The sequence below is a fragment of the Psittacula echo genome (assembly GCF_963264785.1).
Source record: "Psittacula echo genome assembly, chromosome: 23".
In the NCBI taxonomy this organism is placed as follows: Eukaryota; Metazoa; Chordata; class Aves; order Psittaciformes; family Psittacidae; genus Psittacula; species Psittacula echo.
In genome coordinates this window covers 4717261-4738286 of record NC_137748.1, presented here as the reverse complement: position 1 = coordinate 4738286, position 21026 = coordinate 4717261, and the positions used below count along the sequence as shown (strand labels likewise).

The 21026-nt window shown below is 45.0% G+C and overlaps 1 gene segment (V, D, J or C); it reads right to left on the bottom strand.

The window, feature by feature from the left end:
• Window positions 1-99: 99 nt before the first annotated feature.
• LOC308229344 (T cell receptor alpha chain constant-like) lies at window positions 100-11716 on the bottom strand. The segment is given in 5 exons: window positions 11647-11716; window positions 3306-3569; window positions 2840-2887; window positions 1563-1668; window positions 100-1094 (listed from the first exon to the last, which is right to left on the bottom strand).
• Window positions 11717-21026: the final 9310 nt, after the last annotated feature.

Genomic DNA, 21026 nt, shown 5'->3' with positions numbered 1-21026 from the left:
GCCCTTTCCCTCCTTCACCCTGAAGGCCAGGCTCATTCCTAAAGCTCATTTGAAGGGTGAAACAAGTGCCTCAAACTGCAGATACAAAAGACAAACAAGTTTCTTATTTTTGATAAGAACTGTTTAATAGCAGCCAAAGGCCCAAAGAAATGCCAAAGGCATCAGTGCGGTTGCCAGTACAATTGAACCATGAGCAGCATGTGAGTTTTACATGCATGCAGTGTTTCCAAGGAGCACAGACATGGGCAGGAAAATTTTTCAGTATGGTTTTATGCAATGAGTATGAAAACAAATTGAGAAATCTAAGATCATAAAATCATAGAATCCTAGAATGTTTGGGTTGGAAAGAACCTCAAGATCATCTAGTTCCTTGGGCATGGGATGCCTCCCACCAGACCATGTCAAAGATTATTAGAACTAAAGAAAAGGAACAAAAGTAGTTTGTATTTTTACTAAATGCAAAGCCAAATCTTCAGCTGATTTAAATTCAGAAAATGTTAAGGCCAGATAGACTCCAGAAAGTACTAAACCCCATTCTTTTGTTCTGTGATAATGAAGTGAGAAGTTCATTGAATTCAGGACTTTCGGGTGACCCTGAGTAACTCTCCCTTTACTTTTCAGACTGTTGCAACTGAAAGAGTGTCTTTGGGTGTGCACCCTAAGATGTGCATACCTGAAAGCTACCAAAATATGAAAAATTCACATTCATGTAATATTTAACCTCCAGTTTTCAACAACACCACCTCCAAACAACAGAAATTGGATGTCATTTTAACACCAATAGGTAATTGTGATGTTTGGTAATTTATAGTTATGCCAAACTGTGCTTTATGCAGAAAGAGGCATTGTCATGCTAAATGAATCAGGCATCTGGAGGAGCAGAATGCTGGAAATTTTAAGCTTAGGTTTGAGTAGCTTTGGAACAAAGCAAATAAAGCAATTTAGATTATAATGGCTGGCTGATGCTCAGATAGCAAGTGATATGTCTTGCAGTAGGAATGCCCGTGTTCCCTCTTGCAGATGATGCTCTGGTAAAGATTCCTCAGCAGACTTTTTTGGTACTTCAGGACTGCACCATCTGGTTACTTTCATTCCTGTAACAAAATAAAGCTGTGTTATATCATTATTTAGGATACAGCGACAAGATTGCATACCTGAAGTGTCTAGGCAATAGAAAGAGGAGAAAGGAACACTAGACCAAAGCTAGTGCATTAGGTGTAAGGTCTTAAAGTCAATAAGCATCAAACATTCCCAGCTGGAAACTGGTCAGGGGATGAATTGGATGGATGAATGCAGACAAGAGAGGGATGTAGAAATAGAAGGAAGGGATATCTAGAAAGAAGAAAAAAGTTAAATTTGCATGCGGATAAGAAAAAGTAAATGGACTTCAGGGGTGGCAAAAGCAATGATAGGGCCAAAGGAGTGGAGGGATTTTACTGTTGGTATACAGAAGGTGTATGCATAGACTGCATAAACACTTATTACAGAGAGAAGGAACGCTCATAATGAGCTGATGCAGATGTTTTCTGTCAGAGGCCTTGCCACCCCCCATGCATACTTACTTTTTTTTCCACACGAGCATCGTCATCAGGACATTAAAAATTATTCCTTTCATTAAAATTATTTTCAGACCCAGCTGTGATAAAGACATTGTGTTCAGGTTCTCATCTGTAAAAGGAACAGAGAATGAAAGTCACAAGAGCACTGAGACATCCTCGCTTCCAGAAAGACTTACAAGCACTCTTAATGAAGCTGTTCTGCTTTGTATGACTGAGCCCTCTAGTAGGGTAGCTCCTGAGACAGTGAGTAGGACTATCTCACCAAGAGACTTTCATTTCTTCCAATTGGTGTTTCAAGGGCCAGGTTTTCATTCAATAACCACTTACTCATGCAATATGCAAGTCTGCCAACTATCTAGCTGGTTTTAAATACAGTGTTTTATAAACCCAGGATGCTGGAGGCATCCTTCCTTCTTCTCCATGAAGTTTTTTAAGATAGGCATGGGGAAAACAAGTTAAATATGATTCAAAGAACACAAAGGCTACTTGGATTTTCTATTAATCTGAAGTTTCAAAGCCATTTTAGTTTGCATTGGTCTATATTGGGGAAGCAGGGAGCTGTCATCAAATAGTAATTCTATGTTTATCTTTGAAAAACACCCTGTGAAATGCCTGATTAAATCAGCCAAGTTTACTGGTGGGTGTTTCTCTGAAGTGGTGTTTTGGAAACATTTGGCTAACGGGGCTCTTTTGAGCAAGGTTTGCAAAAGTGTAGCTATTCTGCAAACAGGGCAAGAGCAGATGCAGGTCAGCTCCTTTGAACTAGCAGGAACAGCAATTGCCTGGGCCCCAGCACTGGCTAGTATACTCCCACAGCCATGAGCTGCAGCAAAGCTTTCTCAGAGGCACGATATCTTTAGTGCAACCCTGCTCCTGAGCACGCACTGCAGAAACCATGTGCTTATCTTTTAGTTCATCAGGTGTTTGTGTACCCCAAAATAAAACTAACTCTTCTGAAGTTTGAAATGCAGACAGGCATCCAGTAAGGCTGACTCATATCGGCACTTTCAGTCATTACGTGATGGGGAGCAGCATTTGGCTGGTCTTAGCAAGGGCATGTAGGCACATGCTATACCAAATTACCAGCTCAGATCTGGAAGACTACATTAACCCAACGATTTCCAGCCTTGATGTTTAAAGCCTCTGGGGCCCTTTCAGAAATTTCCAGTCTGAGCTTTTTGCTCCAACAGGAGTTCTGCAAGCAGGAAACATTAACCAAAATTGGGAAGCCATTTCCTTTTATCAGGACAAGCTTTACTCCTCAAATGCTGTATACGTACCTGTCCTGAATTGTAGCGACACTCCTGTAACGCAGAAAGAACTGGAACCTGCAAAAAGTAACAATAAATGTAATTAATAACAGAAATGTACTTCCTTGGAAGTTCAGAAAGAGAAATCTGTACTGGCTGGGTTAAGAGTTTCTGGCTAGTAAACCCTCCCAGAAACACTCATAATAAGCATAAAACATGATCCAATTAAACTTTAGTGTTCCATTAGAGGCATTTCAAGCTTTATATGCCCCACAGTGTGATTTTAAGATCTCTTTGCTGGGATGGTACCAGTCTACCAGCCCTTAATCTTGTTTCCAGCAAGGGGGAACAGAGGCAACAAGTCAACATTCCTCTGGAGTTTGAGAGCATAATGCAGCTTTGCTTGCAGGCTTGGGAGATGCAAGTCCTGATCATACTACTAGCACAGAGCCCAGAGTACCACTAGCCCTGTACAGACATCCAAGAGTGCCATTACCACTTTCAGGATCTTCCCCCTCCAGTGCTCCAAATCCCTCGTGATTTGCACCACACAGGGTTTCATCTTTCTTGCCCCAGTAGGTTGACAGGTAGCTGGCTTCCTGTTTGTTCTCAGATGTTGTCACCTCCACAATAGTATTTGTCACCTTATCAGCCCAGTTAAGAGTAAGCTTTTCAGGGGAATGATCTGTGATAAGGCACATTTCCACATTCTCATCATCTTTAGAGATCAGCCTGTAGACTGAAGGAGATGGAGTAACATCTGAAAAAGAAGAAGAGACATTAGATAAGAATACACAGTCATAGTTCCTACTGCTTTTAGGGAAAGAAAAATGAAACCACGGAATGTTTCATCATGTTCCTCCACCTGATAGTGCAGGACAAGATTTTTTACTACATTTTCCCTTGCAGAAGAGGGGTGTGGGGAGCTGAAGGCTGCAGATATAAGACTAAGACACCTGGGGGTTATTTCTGTTTTCTTGCTTCAAATTCTGCTAGCAAGTCAGTTAGACTAGGATTTTCCACACATATCAAAACATGACCTGTGGTTAAACTCTCTTTGGCACATTTAGCTTTGCAAACTTGTACCCTCAGCATACATTTCATCTTCTCTAGCTCTTGAAGTCTGATTCTTTGAGAAGGTGCTTTCCTAAGGCTTTGCTCATGAGTAACAGTAAAATGTGATGGGCATTGCATTACTCTAATGATGAACAGATGAAATATCATTGAAGACTTACTGTAGTAAAGGTGTGGGTTGGTACTCTCAGCTGCCCTCTCGCTGCATTTTCCATTGGACTTCACACTCACAGGTTTGAACTGGAGTTTCAGTTCACATTTATGAACTAACTCTTATCTTGTAGGGCTGAGAGTTTAGATTAGTATTTGCTTTGTGCCTGTTCATACACCACACTGCTAAATACTGTAGAAATACTGAAGAGTATTTAGCTCCCACATAAAGAAGTTTCAATTTATTCCCATGGGAAAAATTTGAACTCAATCTTGGCTTTTAGAAACTGTCTTAAACCCTTATGCAAGTGTAGTCCCTAGTCCTGTCACTGAGATAAATGCTTTTCATCGCTTGTCAGCATCTTAAAGAAATAGCCTGCTTCTTTATTAGCATGATGTCAGAAAAAAGCTTAATCCACAAAGTGTTCCTTCTCTGGCCCTTCTACTGAGCTGCTCTTTATCTATCCCAGCTTTACCCTGGCTTTGAGGAAGTTAATGAGGCTTTCTCTTTCCCACCTATGCAGAATACAGGCTAATGTATATTCTGACTCCTTCAACACCATTCCCAACTCCCATCCTCCCAGTTGTTGTTTTGGAAAGAGATTTCAGTGATGTTTGTTAGGGAAATGACAACATGAGCAGATAAAGAGCTTTATGGTAGATCCCTGTATAAAATACAGATGAACCAGGGTACATCATTGTCACAGAGTACATATATATATGAAAGAAATGAGGAGCAATTGATGGAGCTGTTCTGCTTCTCTCTCATAATGAGTATTATGTTTTCTGAAGAGCTACATATCCACCTCTCTCCAAATTAATGTGTTTTTCTCCCTTTCAATCTGTGCAATGCTTTTGCAGGCAGCTTCAGCAGCACCTATTTTGCAAAGTACTCATTTCTTACTCTTACTCAGAGTGGCTGCTGCCTTTGTTCTGGTACTAGAGTCTTTTTTCGATAAGGTCCTTTGCATACTTGCACCCTTATGCACCTTATGAAAGTTTTCAGATAGTCTTGGTAAATACCATCTATGACAACCACAGCACTGTGCCCTGTGCTTCCTGTTATTCCATCTGAATGAGTTGGCGGATGCATTGAAGATGCTGTATTGCTATTTGTGACCTCTTCTTGCAGGAAAGGTTGAGAAGTAAATCATGATACTCTGAGCTGTCCACCAAGCCTAATTTCATCTTTACTGAAGGATATCTTCCAGATGGAAGAACAAGAGCTCTTGGAATGCTATTCCTGCCCACTCTCCAGAAAAAGCCCACTCTGGAGACTGATTTCAGGGAGAAAGCAGTAGAAGACTCTTCCAACATTAGACTGAGGCCTGTGCCTTTTTTCCAAACAAGCTCCAGTAGAAATCCTGAACTGCTTTAGCACACAGCTTGTCTTATGCAGATTTACATCATTCTCCATTCCCTCCAAAGCAAACTTTCTGTATCTCTGATCAGACTGGAACTGGTGTGACAGAGATCTTAGATCCTCTTCCCATTCCTCAGCCTGAGACATGAAATTCCACAACTAGAGTTAACCTGGACCTGCTGCCCAACTCAGAGGAAATATACCTCCTCACACACTCATACAGGCTAATGAGCACTTCAGTGACGGCTGTCCCCCAGTGGAAGTTCCAAAAGGTCTGCCAGAGGTCTTTCGTGAGCCCTGCATGGTTAGAGGTACTGTGCCACTATGAGTAGCTTCGTGCCTGCGACATTGTCTAAGCAAGCTCTGTGTCATGGGTTTCCTTCCAATAGTGTAATAAACTCCTGTTAAGAGTAGGAATTAACCTGATTTCTCCAGGTATGTGAACTTCTCAAGTTCGGTTAATGCCTAACTACAAGTGGGGTACACTCAGGTTTGAGATATACTCACAGAAAACTCCGTAGTTTATTTCTTCCCTTCAAAGCTCACATACCTGGAGCAGTGGCACAGAACGCTGCACCTACACAAGCTGTCAGTTTTACATCTTGTCTCCCAGGAAAGCTTCACAGCTTGTGAAACTCCATCCATTGCTCTGCAGAGCGTCTCTGCGGCTCTGCAATACCCAGCAGATACTGCAGTAACCAAGAGATTGCTGGTGCTACGTTTTGGCAACAGCTTCTGAACTGCAGCTCGCTGCTCTCCCAGCAAACATTCACCTTGGGCTTGGGGGGATTGAAGGTTCCCACTCAACAACTCAGTGTCCCAAATCTCAGCAATCTTACTTGGTATCACCACGAGCTTGGTCCCTTGTCCAAAGGTAAGTTGGTAGCTATTCACAGCACTGTGGTGTTTGCCATAGCAAAAACCTGCACGACACTTCTATCCACCCCAATCTGCCTGAGTAACATTCCTCAAGGGAACCCACCATTTTGCATGAACATACTTCTAATGCGTTACACCTTCCTTCCATGGCCAGGGCTTATTTTATTTCCTCCCCACATTACAGTCTCATTAAATGTGGCATTCCATGCCGCAAGGAAGAGCCACAAGGCAATTCTCTTCCTACCTCCATCCTTGACAAACCCAAACCAGCACCACCCATTAAAAGCTATTACAGTTTCTTTCTTATATCTCTTCTTGTATTTCACTTGTTTACCCAAGTTTTCACTTACTTCCATTCCCCAGGATGGAGCCTTTCCTTGTCCACATTGATTAGAGAGAAGTCTACCACTTCTTTAAAGGGAATGCTAAAACCATCCCAAATTGCTCCACAAAGCCACTACACTGTTATTTCTGAAGCTAGACCACAGGATTGTCTGTGTTGAGTCCATTCTAACACAGAGAGGAGACAGCTCACCTGGGGTAACAAGAAGTTTGGTTCCACTTCCCCACGTGAGTGTACTCCATCCTCCAATATTGACACCGTGTGAGCTGTCTTTACAAAATGGGTCTCTTCCTTCAGCCACCTCAGTGGGTGCTGGAGGCCTTGGATACATTCAAGCATCTATCTGGCTCTGCAAGAAGCTATAAATACCCATACAGGTTTCCACATACCTCCTCTAGCCTCTCTTTCTCAAATAGCTTTTTCCATGTTCAAAGGCATGGGACCAACCAGATTTGGTTACAGCCACCTCAGGTATCAGAGATGGGAGCACCCTACTCCTCAAGAATCAGGGAATGCCTTATTATCCCTTGCCCCAAAGCCTTGTTCTTGTTCAGTACAGTTTCCCTTTGTCTTTTCTTATTTTTAAGGCCTATCAGTGACACATCCCTCCCATGAGAACGCTTGTCCAGTATCAGGGGGACCGTGCAGCCCAAAAGTGCTGCTACCCAGAACATGGGGAAATCTGTTCCCGAAACTGTGGTTCAAGTTGCGCATCCAAGTGGGAGGTTTTGTGCATGTCCAGTATCTCTGAGACTCCCCTGATTACCTTCTCTGCATTAAATGAAACACTGCCCATGTTCTCCTTCCCACCTGTAACGTGACCCAGATAGAGTGAGTATGGCTAAGAGGGCACTACAGTGAATAGTCAAGGACTATGGAGAAGGGAAACAAAGGAAAGATGCACACTCACTGGGTTGGACGGTCAGCTTGGTCCCTGAGCCAAAAGTCAGCTCATAGTTGGAACCATAATCACACAGCATTTCCTTCCATAACAAAAAGCCTCTCAAGCCACTTGAGAAGCAGCACATCTCCCTGAGCCTATGCCAAGCCGTGCATAGGCAGAGCGGCAGCAGAAGGATGGCAGTGCTTCCCACACATTCAAATGCTTGGGAAAGGCTCTTAGGTGTCAGTGTATGGTCACAGCTTCCAAAGGAGGGAAGAATTTATTTTCTTTTCACAAGTTTTCACTTGTTTCCTTTCCCCGGGTTGGAGCCTTTCCTCCTGCACATTGGTTAGAGAGGAAGCCAACCACTTCTTTGAAGGGAATACTAAATCCATTCCAAATTGCTCCACAACTTGGAGCACCACACTGTTACTTTTGAAGCTAGACCACAGGATTGTCTGTGTTGAGTCCATCCGAACACAGAAAGGAGACAGCTCACCTGGGGTAACAAGAAGTTTGGTTCCACTTCCCCACGTAAGTGGACTCCATCCTCCAGTACTAACACCGTGTGAGCTGTCTTTACAAAATGGGTCTCCTCCTTCAGCCACCTCAGTGGGTGCTGGAGGCCTTGGATACATTCAAGCATCTATCTGGCTCTGCAAGGAGCTATAACTACCCATACAGATTTCCACACACCTCCTCTAACCCCTCTTTCTCAAATTGATTTTTCCAGGTTCAAAGGCATGGGAGAACCAGATTTGATTACAGCCACCTCAGGTGTTAGAGATGGGAGTGCCCTACTCCTTAAGAATCAGGGAACAATTTGTGACCCCTGCCCAAGAGTCTTGTTCTTATAGGAATGGCAAAAAGGGATGGGAATAGCAGCACAATCCCAGTCTAGGGTCAGCTCCATCTTCAACTGGGACTCCTTCCTTAATCTGACTCTTGGATCAAGAGCACTGTTAAACCTATGCTTACAGATTCCATTTTGGAGGACTGCTGTTTCTGCCTTGAGTTACACGAGTGGGGATTTCATGAAAGTACACCATCTGAGAGACTCCTCTTCATTGTCTGCCTTGAAATAGCACCTATGTTCTCCTTCCCTAGGAAAGCTGACCTTGATATAACAAGTATATCTACAAGACATCCTAAGGGACTTTTGACAAAAGACACACAGAAAAGCTGCACACTTACTGGGTTGCACAAACAGTCTGGTCCCTGAGCCAAACGTCAGCTGGTTGAAGCTGCTACCATAATCACACAGCATTTCCTTCCATAACAAAAAGCCCAGCAAGCCACTTGAAGAAACAGCATCTGTCCCCAGGGCTCTGCCCAGCCATGCCTTGTAGGAGAGGCAGCAGAATGGTGACAAGAGGCCGAAGGATCCCAGGGCAGGACGTTGCCAGTCTGCCCATGTGGGATGAGGCTGGGTCTGGGGACAGAACTAAGAGGCACTCCTCAGCCTCCTTCCCCTGTCCCCACAGTTCCTCCAGCTTTTCCCTTGGCTTGTTGTTAGAGCGGGAAATCTACCCCAAGCTGAACAAAAACCAGTCTGATGGAGCATGTTCCCTAGAGCCTGAAAAGCATCAGGCAGCCGTGGCTTGGTCAGCAAGCACTTTCTGGACATCATGAAGAGCCTTGTCCCACTCCCAAAGGTGCCTTTGCAGTAAGCACCATTGCTTACACAACCCTGACACAATGGGCTGGAGTCCAGTGTCATTACCCAGACACGGGGAAAACTATTCCCAGCTCACTTTGACTTTTCAGTGCAGGGTTTCCCTTTGTCTTTTCTTGGTTTTGAGGCCTATCAGTGACACCTCCTCCCATGAGAACACTTGTCCAGTATCAGGGGGACCGTGCAGCCCAAAAGTGCTGCTACCCAGAACATGGGGAAATCTGTTCCCGAAACTGCAGTTCAAGTTTCGCATCCAAGTGGGAGGTTCTGTGCATGTCCAGTATCTCTGAGACTCCCCTGATTACCTTCTCTGCATTAAATGAAACACTGCCCATGTTCTCCTTCCCACCTGTAACGTGACCCAGATAGAGAAAGCTTGCCTGAGAGGGCACTACAGTGAACAGTCAAGGACTATGGACAGAGGAAACATAGGAAAGATGCACACTCACTGGGTTGGACGGTCAGCCTGGTGCCTGAGCCAAAAGTCAGCTGCCTAAAGCCACTATTATAATCACACAGCATTTCCTTCCATAACAAAAACCTCGCAAGCCACATTTAGAAGCAGTACATCTCCCTGAGCCTTTGCCCAGTTATGCCTAGGCTAGGAACACAGGGGTGCCAGTGCTTCCCACACATTCAAATGCTTGGGAAAGGCTCTTGGGTGTCAGTATATGGTCACAGCTTCCAAAGGAGGGAAGAAGTTAATTTCTTTTCACAAGTTTTCACTTGTTTCCTTTCCCCGGGTTGGAGCCTTTCCTCCTGCACATTGGTTAGAGAGGAAGCCAACCACTTCTTTGAAGGGAATACTAAATCCATTCCAAATTGCTCCACAACTTGGAGCACCACACTGTTACTTTTGAAGCTAGACCACAGGATTGTCTGTGTTGAGTCCATCCGAACACAGAAAGGAGACAGCTCACCTGGGATAACAAGAAGTTTGGTTCCACTTCCCCACGTGAGTTTTCCCCATTCACCAGCACTAACACCGTGTGAGCTGTCTTTACAAAATGGGTCTCTTCCTTCAGCCACCTCAGTGGGTGCTGGAGGCCTTGGATACATTCAAGCATCTATCTGGCTCTGCAAGGAGCTATAACTACCCATACAGATTTCCACACACCTCCTCTAGCCCCTCTTTCTCAAATTGCTTTTTCCAGGTTCAAAGGCATGGGAGTAACCACATTTGATTACAGCCACCTCAGGTGTAAGAGATGGGAGTGCCCTACTCCTTAAGAATCAGGGAACAATTTGTGACCCCTGCCCAAGAGTCTTGTTCTTACAGGAATGGCAAAAAGGGATGGGAATAGCAGCACAATCCCAATCTAGGGTCAGCTCCATCTTCAACTGGGACTCCTTCCTTAATCTGACTCTTGGATCAAGAGCACTGTTAAACCTATGCTTACAGATTCCATTTTGGAGGACTGCTGTTTCTGCCTTGAGTTACACGAGTGGGGATTTCATGAAAGTACACCATCTGAGAGACTCCTCTTCATTGTCTGCCTTGAAATAGCACCTATGTTCTCCTTCCCTAGGAAAGCTGACCTTGATATAACAAGTATATCTACAAGACATCCTAAGGGACTTTTGACAAAAGACACACAGAAAAGCTGCACACTTACTGGGTTGCACAAACAGTCTGGTCCCTGAGCCAAACGTCGGCTGTTTGACGTTGCTGCCATAATCACACAGCATTTCCTTCCATAACAAAAAGCCCAGCAAGCCACTTGAAGAAGCAGCATCTGCCCGCAGGGCTCTGCCCAGCCGTGCCTTGTAGGAGAGGCAGCAGAAGGGTGACAAGAGGCCGAAGGATCCCAGGGCAGGACGTTGCCAGTCTGCCCATGTGGGATGAGGCTGGGTCTGGGGAGAGAACTAAGAGGCACTCCTCAGCCTCCTTCCCCTGTCCCCACAGTTCCTCCAGCTTTTCCCTTGGCTTGTTGTTAGAGCGGGAAATCTACCCCAAGCTGAACAAAAACCAGTCTGATGGAGCATGTTCCCTAGAGCCTGAAAAGCATCAGGCAGCCGTGGCTTGGTCAGCAAGCACTTTCTGGACATCACAAAGAGCCTTTTCTCATTCCCAAAGGTGTCTTTGTGGTAAGCACCATTGCTCACATACTGCTTTCCACTGCAACATGATCCCTTCAGGAATACAGTGACACTGGAGAGCAAAAGAACCTCTGGAACAACTTCACTATGGACGGGACCTACCTCCATACTTGTCTGGAGTATCGGTTCTCAATAACGCACACATCCATCTATAACCGGGGGAAGAGGGAAATGGGAACAGGCTTCTAAAGAATCTTTGATACTACAAAAGACATCACAGGAGCACATGGCAAAGGGACATGCCGGAAAAGCAAGTCCAAGGGACACCTGGAGAACTGCACAATTCACTTCCAAGATTGGTCTCCACAAAACTGCTCAAAGCAAGATGAAAATTCAGCAATTCCAGTTTCCAGGACAAGTTGCTGCTTACCTGGTATCACCAAAAGCTCCGTTCCCTTTCCAAAAGTGGCTGGCTCTGCAGTATTCACACACTGACACATTTCATTACAAAAATGTCTGCATCAGCCCTGCACATGATCTCCAACAGAAAGAACCTGCATTCATGCCACAGCAAAGCTTCCTGACACAATGGGCTGGAGTCCAGTGTCATTACCCAGACACGGGGAAAACTATTCCCAGCTCACTTTGACTTTTCAGTGCAGGGTTTCCCTTTGTCTTTTCTTGGTTTTGAGGCCTATCAGTGACACCTCCTCCCATGAGAACACTTGTCCAGTATCAGGGGGACCGTGCAGCCCAAAAGTGCTGCTACCCAGAACATGGGGAAATCTGTTCCCGAAACTGCGGTTCAAGTTCCGCATCCAAGTGGGAGGTTTTGTGCATGTCCAGTATCTCTGAGACTCCCCTGATTACCTTCTCTGCATTAAATGAAACACTGCCCATGTTCTCCTTCCCACCTGTAACGTGACCCAGATAGAGAAAGCTTGCCTGAGAGGGCACTACAGTGAACAGTCAAGGACTATGGACAGAGGAAACAAAGGAAAGATGCACACTCACTGGGTTGGACGGTCAGCTTGGTGCCTGAGCCAAAAGTCAGCTCGCTGTTGCCGCTATTATAATCACACAGCATTTCCTTCCATAACAAAAACCTCGCAAGCCACATTTAGAAGCAGTACATCTCCCTGAGCCTTTGCCCAGTTATGCCTAGGCTAGGAACACAGGGGTGCCAGTGCTTCCCACACATTCAAATGCTTGGGAAAGGCTCTTGGGTGTCAGTATATGGTCACAGCTTCCAAAGGAGGGAAGAAGTTAATTTCTTTTCACAAGTTTTCACTTGTTTCCTTTCCCCGGGTTGGAGCCTTTCCTCCTGCACATTGGTTAGAGAGGAAGCCAACCACTTCTTTGAAGGGAATACTAAATCCATTCCAAATTGCTCCACAACTTGGAGCACCACACTGTTACTTTTGAAGCTAGACCACAGGATTGTCTGTGTTGAGTCCATCCGAACACAGAGAGGAGACAGCTCACCTGGGGTAACAAGAAGTTTGGTTCCACTTCCCCACGTGAGTTTTCCCCATTCTCCAGCACTAACACCGTGTGAGCTGTCTTTACAAAATGGGTCTCCTCCTTCAGCCACCTCAGTGGGTGCTGGAGGCCTTGGATACATTCAAGCATCTATCTGGCTCTGCAAGGAGCTATAACTACCCATACAGATTTCCACACACCTCCTCTAGCCCCTCTTTCTCAAATTGATTTTTTCAGGTTCAAGGGCATGGGAGTAACCACATTTGATTACAGCCACCTCAGGTGTTAGAGATGGGAGTGCCCTACTCCTTAAGAATCAGGGAACAATTTGTGACCCCTGCCCAAGAGTCTTGTTCTTTTAGGAATGGCAAAAAGGGATGGGAATAGCAGCACAATCCCAATCTAGGGTCAGCTCCATCTTCAACTGGGACTCCTTCCTTAATCTGACTCTTGGATCAAGAGCACTGTTAAACCTATGCTTACAGATTCCATTTTGGAGGACTGCTGTTTCTGCCTTGAGTTACACGAGTGGGGATTTCATGAAAGTACACCATCTGAGAGACTCCTCTTCATTGTCTGCCTTGAAATAGCACCTATGTTCTCCTTCCCTAGGAAAGCTGACCTTGATATAACAAGTATATCTACAAGACATCCTAAGGGACTTTTGACAAAAGACACACAGAAAAGCTGCACACTTACTGGGTTGCACAAACAGTCTGGTCCCTGAGCCAAACGTCGGCTGGTTGACGTTGCTGCCATAATCACACAGCATTTCCTTCCATAACAAAAAGCCCAGCAAGCCACTTGAAGAAGCGGCATCTGCCCCCAGGGCTCTGCCCAGCCATGCCTTGTAGGAGAGGCAGCAGAATGGTGACAAGAGGCCGAAGGATCCCAGGGCAGGACGTTGCCAGTCTGCCCATGTGGGATGAGGCTGGGTCTGGGGAGAGAACTAAGAGGCACTCCTCAGCCTCCTTCCCCTGTCCCCACAGTTCCTCCAGCTTTTCCCTTGGCTTGTTGTTAGAGCGGGAAATCTACCCCAAGCTGAACAAAAACCAGTCTGATGGAGCATGTTCCCTAGAGCCTGAAAAGCATCAGGCAGCCGTGGCTTGGTCAGCAAGCACTTTCTGGACATCACAAAGAGCCTTTTCTCATTCCCAAAGGTGTCTTTGTGGTAAGCACCATTGCTCACATACTGCTTTCCACTGCAACATGATCCCTTCAGGGATATAGTGACACTGGAGAGCAAAAGAACCTCTGGAACAACTTCACTATGGACGGGACCTACCTCCATACTTGTCTGGAGTATCGGTTCTCAATAACGCACACATCCATCTATACCCGGGGGAAGAGGGAAATGGGAACAGGCTTCTAAAGAATCTTTGATACTATAAAAGACATCACAGGAGCACATGGCAAAGGGACATGCCGGAAAAGCAAGTCCAAGGGACACCTGGAGAACTGCACAATTCACTTCCAAGATTGGTCTCCACAAAACTGCTCAAAGCAAGATGAAAATTCAGCAATTCCAGTTTCCAGGACAAGTTGCTGCTTACCTGGTATCACCAAAAGCTCCGTTCCCTTTCCAAAAGTGGCTGGCTCTGCAGTATTCACACACTGACACATTTCATTACAAAAATGTCTGCATCAGCCCTGCACATGATCTCCAACAGAAAGAACCTGCATTCATGCCACAGCAAAGCTTCCTGACACAATGGGCTGGAGTCCAGTGTCATTACCCAGACACGGGGAAAACTATTCCCAGCTCACTTTGACTTTTCAGTGCAGGGTTTCCCTTTGTCTTTTCTTGGTTTTGAGGCCTATCAGTGACACCTCCTCCCATGAGAACACTTGTCCAGTATCAGGGGGACCGTGCAGCCCAAAAGTGCTGCTACCCAGAACATGGGGAAATCTGTTCCCAAAACTGCGGTTCAAGTTCCGCATCCAAGTGGGAGGTTTTGTGCATGTCCAGTATCTCTGAGACTCCCCTGATTACCTTCTCTGCATTAAATGAAACACTGCCCATGTTCTCCTTCCCACCTGTAACGTGACCCAGATAGAGTGAGTATGGCTAAGAGAGCACTACAGTGAACAGTCAAGGACTATGGAGAAGGGAAACAAACGAAAGATGCACACTCACTGGGTTGGACGGTCAGCTTGGTGCCTGAGCCAAAAGTCAGCTCGCTGTTGCCGCTATTATAATCACACAGCATTTCCTTCCATAACAAAAACCTCACAAGCCACTTGAGAAGCAGCACATCTCCCTGAGCCTTTACCCAGCTATGCTTAGGCTAGGAGGGGTAGCACAGGGGAGGCAGTGCTTCCCATTCATTCTGATGCTTGGGAAAGGCTCTTTGGTGTCAGTATATGGTCACAGCTTCCAAAGGAGGGAAGAAGTTAATTTCTTTTCACAAGTTTTCACTTGTTTCCTTTCCCCAGGTTGGAGCCTTTCCTCCTGCACATTTGTTAGATAGGCAACCACCCACTTCTTTGAAGGGAATACTAAATCCATTCCAAATTGCTCCACAACTTGGAGCACCACACTGTTACTTTTGAAGCTAGACCACAGGATTGTCTGTGTTGTGTCCATCCGAACACAGAGAGGAGACAGCTCACCTGGGGTAACAAGAAGTTTGGTTCCACTTCCCCACGTGAGTTTTCCCCATTCACCAGTACTAACACCGTGTGAGCTGTCTTTACAAAATGGGTCTCTTCCTTCAGCCACCTCAGTGGGTGCTGGAGGCCTTGGATACATTCAAGCATCTATCTGGCTCTGCAAGGAGCTATAACTACCCATACAGATTTCCACACACCTCCTCTAGCCCCTCTTTCTCAAATTGCTTTTTCCAGGTTCAAGGGCATGGGAGTAACCAGATTTGATTACAGCCACCTCAGGTATCAGAGATGGGAACAACCTACTCCTTAGTAAGAGGGATCACTTTATGATCCCTGCCCAAAGCCTTGTTGTGCAGGAATGGCAAAAAGGGATGGGAACAACACCACAATCCCAGTCTAGGGTCAGAGTAACCATTGAATACCACCTTTCCTGCAGACCACATTTCCATCTGCAGCTGGGGTTTGTTACTGCGCAAGCTGTATTATGAAATAGAGCTATGCATTTCTACTAGCAAATTCCTTTTATTGCCAAGTCACAGAACAGCCTTGGGACAGTATTTTGGGTCATACTGCAACACTGAGGTTTAATCCACTCAGTTGGCAAGACAGCCCCTGAGGCAAAGGTGAATTTAAACTGGTGTCACGACGGCAGAGCACTTTACCACAATTCTGAGGGTTAGCTCCCAGCTGGGGGGATGCCAGTACTGGCAGCCTCTTCACCAATACCTTGGGCAATCGGGATGCTCACATAGGAGTGAACACTCGCTGCTTTTCTGCAATGTGGGTCAGTGGGGTACAATTTCATTTGCTTGGCTTTTTTGAGGGTCCCTCCGCTTCTGCCTGTCTGCTCAGCCACATCAGGTTCCTCCTTTCACTGTCCAACACCATATGCAACAATCTCCTACCTCGAGGCATTTCACATGACTATCAGGAAACACTTCACCAAACACAAGCTGAGCCTTGCCCAAATTACCTGAAAGTCCTAAGGTAAGGAAGAGAACTGAATCCCCTTTATGTATCCCCCATGGCTTTCACAGTCATGCACAGGTACTGAGTACAAGCTGGTCAGTCTGTCTGTCTGTCCTAAAGCACACCTCTATTCCAGTTGGCTCCTGGAGCACCATGTCCAAAGCACATCCCTCTAAACGGCTGAACTCCACCACCTGGAAACACTTTTAAGCATGACAGTACCTTGAAAGAACACCTCTGCTCTCCTGCCCCTGTTAAAGGTGGCATGGATCTAACAAGTACATCTACAGGCTGCTCTAGAGGACACTCAAGGGCTTTTGAACAATCAGACACAAGAAGCTGCACACTCACCAGGTTGGACGGACAGCCTGGTCCCTGAGCCAAAAGTCACCTTGTAGTCACTACACAGCATTTCCTTCCATTACAAAAAGCCCCACAAGCCACTTGAGAAGCAGCACATCTCCCCTGTACTCCCTTCACTGGCAGCCTCTGTACCTTTGTCCACCCCAGCAAAACTGAGAGCAAGGAGGATTATTTCAGACCAAGCTGGCATGTTCCCTTAGCAAAATCCATCACTAGATATAGTCAAACATACATGATCAAACACCCAGCCATGTCGCTGCTCTCAACCACTCCAAAAAAGGCCCCAAAGAAAGCAGAAAGCATAGGAGCAGTGTTGGACTTACATGGTCTAACAGAAAGTCTCGTTCCAGAGCCAAAGACCGGTGCATAATCACCAGTTCCCGAATTCACACAGCATTTCCTCTCTTTACAAAAACCTTCCCAACCCCTTGGCAAAGCTGGGCACCCACATCCCGAGTACACATTGCTGATTGTCACTGACAGTCAGCTACATCCCCAAGAGAAGACCCCAGCAATCGACTCTGGGATCAAGAGTGCTGTTGGACCTATGGATACAAACTCCATTTGGAGGTCTTTTGCTTTTGCCCTGAGCCAAAGACTGTCCTGGAGGAGAGAGAGTGGCAAGTAACCCCACAGCTGAAGAATCATAAGCCCAGGAAGACTGATGCTGGGAATCTTGCTGGGCAGTGGATAGCTTTACCCACCATGGAAGGAGACTACAATAAAGCGGTGGCACTTACTAGGGAAAACATGAAGTTGTGTCCCTTTGCCAAATGTGAGCTTTCTGTCGTTCACACAGTGGTTTTCAGCTCAACAAGAACACCAGCTCGTCTGTATCATTAGAGGGACAGGCAGCTTGTGCTTGCATGGCCATGGCACAAAATATCTGTCCCTGAGCAAAAGGGTTCAGGACCCTACACTGTTCACCCATTGGGATGGATGCTCTTTCCCCTCATGAGGACAACTGACAGCAATAGAGGATGCCCACAAAATTATTATTACAGTCATTGCTCCAGAACCTTCATTGAACTCCGAACATTCACTAATGTTATCGCTCTCCGTGACCCATTCAGGAGGGTTCAGGCCTCCAAATAGGTAATTAGATTTATAATGATCTTTTTTCCCCTTGACCTTCAATTGCCCATAGAAGGAAAGAACAATGGAATTTTAATGCCTCTTCCACAGAAAAGGGGATTAGACTTTCCTACCCTTACTCCTTCTGGGTTTCTACCTACCTGGTTTCACTATCAGTTGTGTGCCACTTCCAAATGTGACTTTCCAGTCGGATGCTGAATTCACACAGTGAAACAACGACTAACAAAAACCACACACAGCTTTTGGTCCAGACAAGCATATGATGCATTGTTCAAAAGAGATCAAGGGGGAAAACAGATGTCACCCGTCACATACTGCTGACTTCAAATTAGGATGTAATTGTAGTTGCATTCCTCTGATCTTACCATAGAAATGCAGATAGAAAAGATTCTGAAAAGTATGAAGTAGAAAATCAAGGCCATTATGCTGTGAGCATAACATAGCTGAAGGTTTTTGGGCAGCTTTGAAGTAGAACAACTTTTGCCATAGTTAGAACAGCAGAAACTCAGCCTTGCTTTTATGATGTGAAACAGCTACTTGTTTAAAGATGTACCTGTGCCTCTCCCAAGGGTGAGTTTCCAGGAAAACTCAGTTGTCCCATAGTGATGAGCAAACAGAAATTGTAACAGAGAGAAGAGAAAAGAAGCAAACAAATCTAAGCAAAGAAAATAAGCAAAAGAAGCAAACGAAACTGGTAAAGGAGAAGCCTCAGCCTTTAACCTGTTTTTTTAAGCAACTAACATAGCAGTTGCTAAAACTTCTCCTGGTCTAAAGAAGGAGTTCAGGCAGATCAGCCTGAACCTATGGACCAGACCCATAGCAGAAAGAAGCCAAGAAAAAATAAGCAGAAGGAAACCCCAAGAAAAACAAATGAAGGTCCTATTTTCTCTTGTTTGTTCCATTGGAATAAACCCAGTAAAAGATCCAAATCTAAGCCCCAGAAGCCAGTTTCGCCTAATCTTTGACATATTATTCATGAACACTAATCTCAAATATATTCCCCCATAGGTTTCATTCCAATATGATGCCTGCACCACACAAAGGTCATTCACCGATTTTGCAGAACAATAGCAATTCCTGACCTGTTCCACACACACCAATGTGATAGAGAAGTTCAAAGGGAATTGTTTAGAATGTGCTCTTCTTCCCCATGCTTTTTTCTTCGTATTTGAAAGCAGCTCTTCTGTCTGTATTTCAAGGAGGGTCTGACAAAAGACCTGAAGTTCTCTGTCTTTCCTAACCATACTGGGAAGAGATACCTACTGGGCTTTATCAGCAGCCTGGTTCCTCTTCCAAAGGTAGGTCTTGCTACATTTCCTGAATACACACTGCCAGAAGCTCCCTTACAAAATCTCCCAAGCTCTTCTGCACATTTCAGGTTCCATGGCAGGAGACTCTGGTTATCAAAATGAAACTATATGTGCAAAAAGGCTGTTAAATATCTCCATAAAATAAAGGCTGGGTTGTCTCTTCTCCATCTCCTAGCAGGTTGGTAAAGAGAAATGTTACCAGAAGCACTTCACTCTCCAGTCCTGAACACAGCATTTCAGGGGAAAATGTAACTGAGCAGTCAGAATGCCTGGCTAGGACACCTGATCCAGGATTTCACAGCAGCATAATCTCTACAGGCTCTTCTATCTCTGTTAATGCATATTAGATAACATCTTTTAATAGGACAGAGACTTCCCGATCCTCTGAAGAGCCATTTTCTTCTTTTCTCTCTGTTTCTTGCTCACGTATAAGTAGCCCTTGAAGTACTCCTCAAAAGGGATAAATACGAGCAGAAGAAAAGTCCATTCTTTTATACTGTCTGCAATGGCTCTTTCTACCAAAGAATACCATGAAGGTCAAGCTGCATGAGCAATGAGACAATTCTTTAGCTTGGGAAAGGTTTGTCACAGCTCTCTGACGCTGCATGCTGATTTACACTGGTTTCATTCGGCTGGGAATCTCATTCTTGCTTCCTTTGTCTGAGTAGAAGCTTTCCACTGTAGTTACTGTAAGAAGGACTCTCCATAAGCTATTACTATCAGACCTTACAAAAAACTCCACTTTTTCCTCTTGCTGCTTGTCTTTACACTATATGTTCCAGCCACACTGCCATTTCAGCCTTAGGAGCAGTAGATATGGAAGAAGATCATTATAGACTACCAATTCCAAGCACCAAGTTCTCCAGTACTTCTCAAGGTACTTTTGTTCAGATCATGTACTTACCTGATGTAACACTGAGCCTTGTTCCTTTGCCAAACTTCAACTGTTCCTGAACTCACACATCATTTAATTCCTCTGCAAAAACCTTTCCTCCTCTGCAATTATTCATAAACAAAGGAAACGGCAGATCTGTGATGATTTCTGGGCAGGAATGAACCAAGATGATCCCATCCCAGACTTACTCAACCCAGCAGTGAAAATCCAGGCATATATTTGAAATCTCATTATTACATTCCAATTCTGTGAGCTACCTGGGCAGGAAAATGCCTGCACCCTAACTACAAGCCTTCGTTCTTTGTTCTTCGTGAAGACTTCAGATCTTATATGCAGACTAAAATATATGAGAGAAAGAGAACTTGCCTTTGCAGTCAAAAACTTAACCATACTCCTAATGAATTGCTGTGATGGATATGCACATTTCATTGCACACAGTGTGGTCCCACATATATTTAAGTGGATTATTCGTTCATATTAGATTTTTAGCAATACAGTGATGCAGATGTCATGAATGCAGCCCTACATAGTCCTTTTTGCACTTCATCAGGGCATAAATCACTCATTGCCTTTCAAATAGGATACAGATCAATTCAAGTCTATACCTGAATTAACCTACTCATTGTTATCTGAAACGTGACACATCCACTAACTGTGCAAATACAGATAGCTGGGAAATTTCTTACTGAGGGAATAAATGACCTTTAAATCCCCAAAAGCCGAAGGTCATCACAGCATCATCAAGCTCAGGTTTTGGGATGTTCATTTCTGGCACTTACTTGGATGAACAGACAGCCTTGTTCCCATTCCAAAAGTCAGCTTTACGTAGGCACCTAAGAAGTTTCACTGTGATAAAGAGCTTTACCAAAATGCTGGCAGTAGGTTTCGACTCAAAGGAGGTTTCTAACTTTGATGTGTATAAATAGATCTCTCCGGGTGGTTCTTCTCAAGCTTCCTAGGCCGAGCATTCTCATGACAATTTGCTCCTGTGAATCCCACTGCTGTGGTATCCTACCTCACCAGCCTAGCTCAAATATATCGCAGATGATAATGTAGTTGCATCTTTCTATGATAACAGCAACT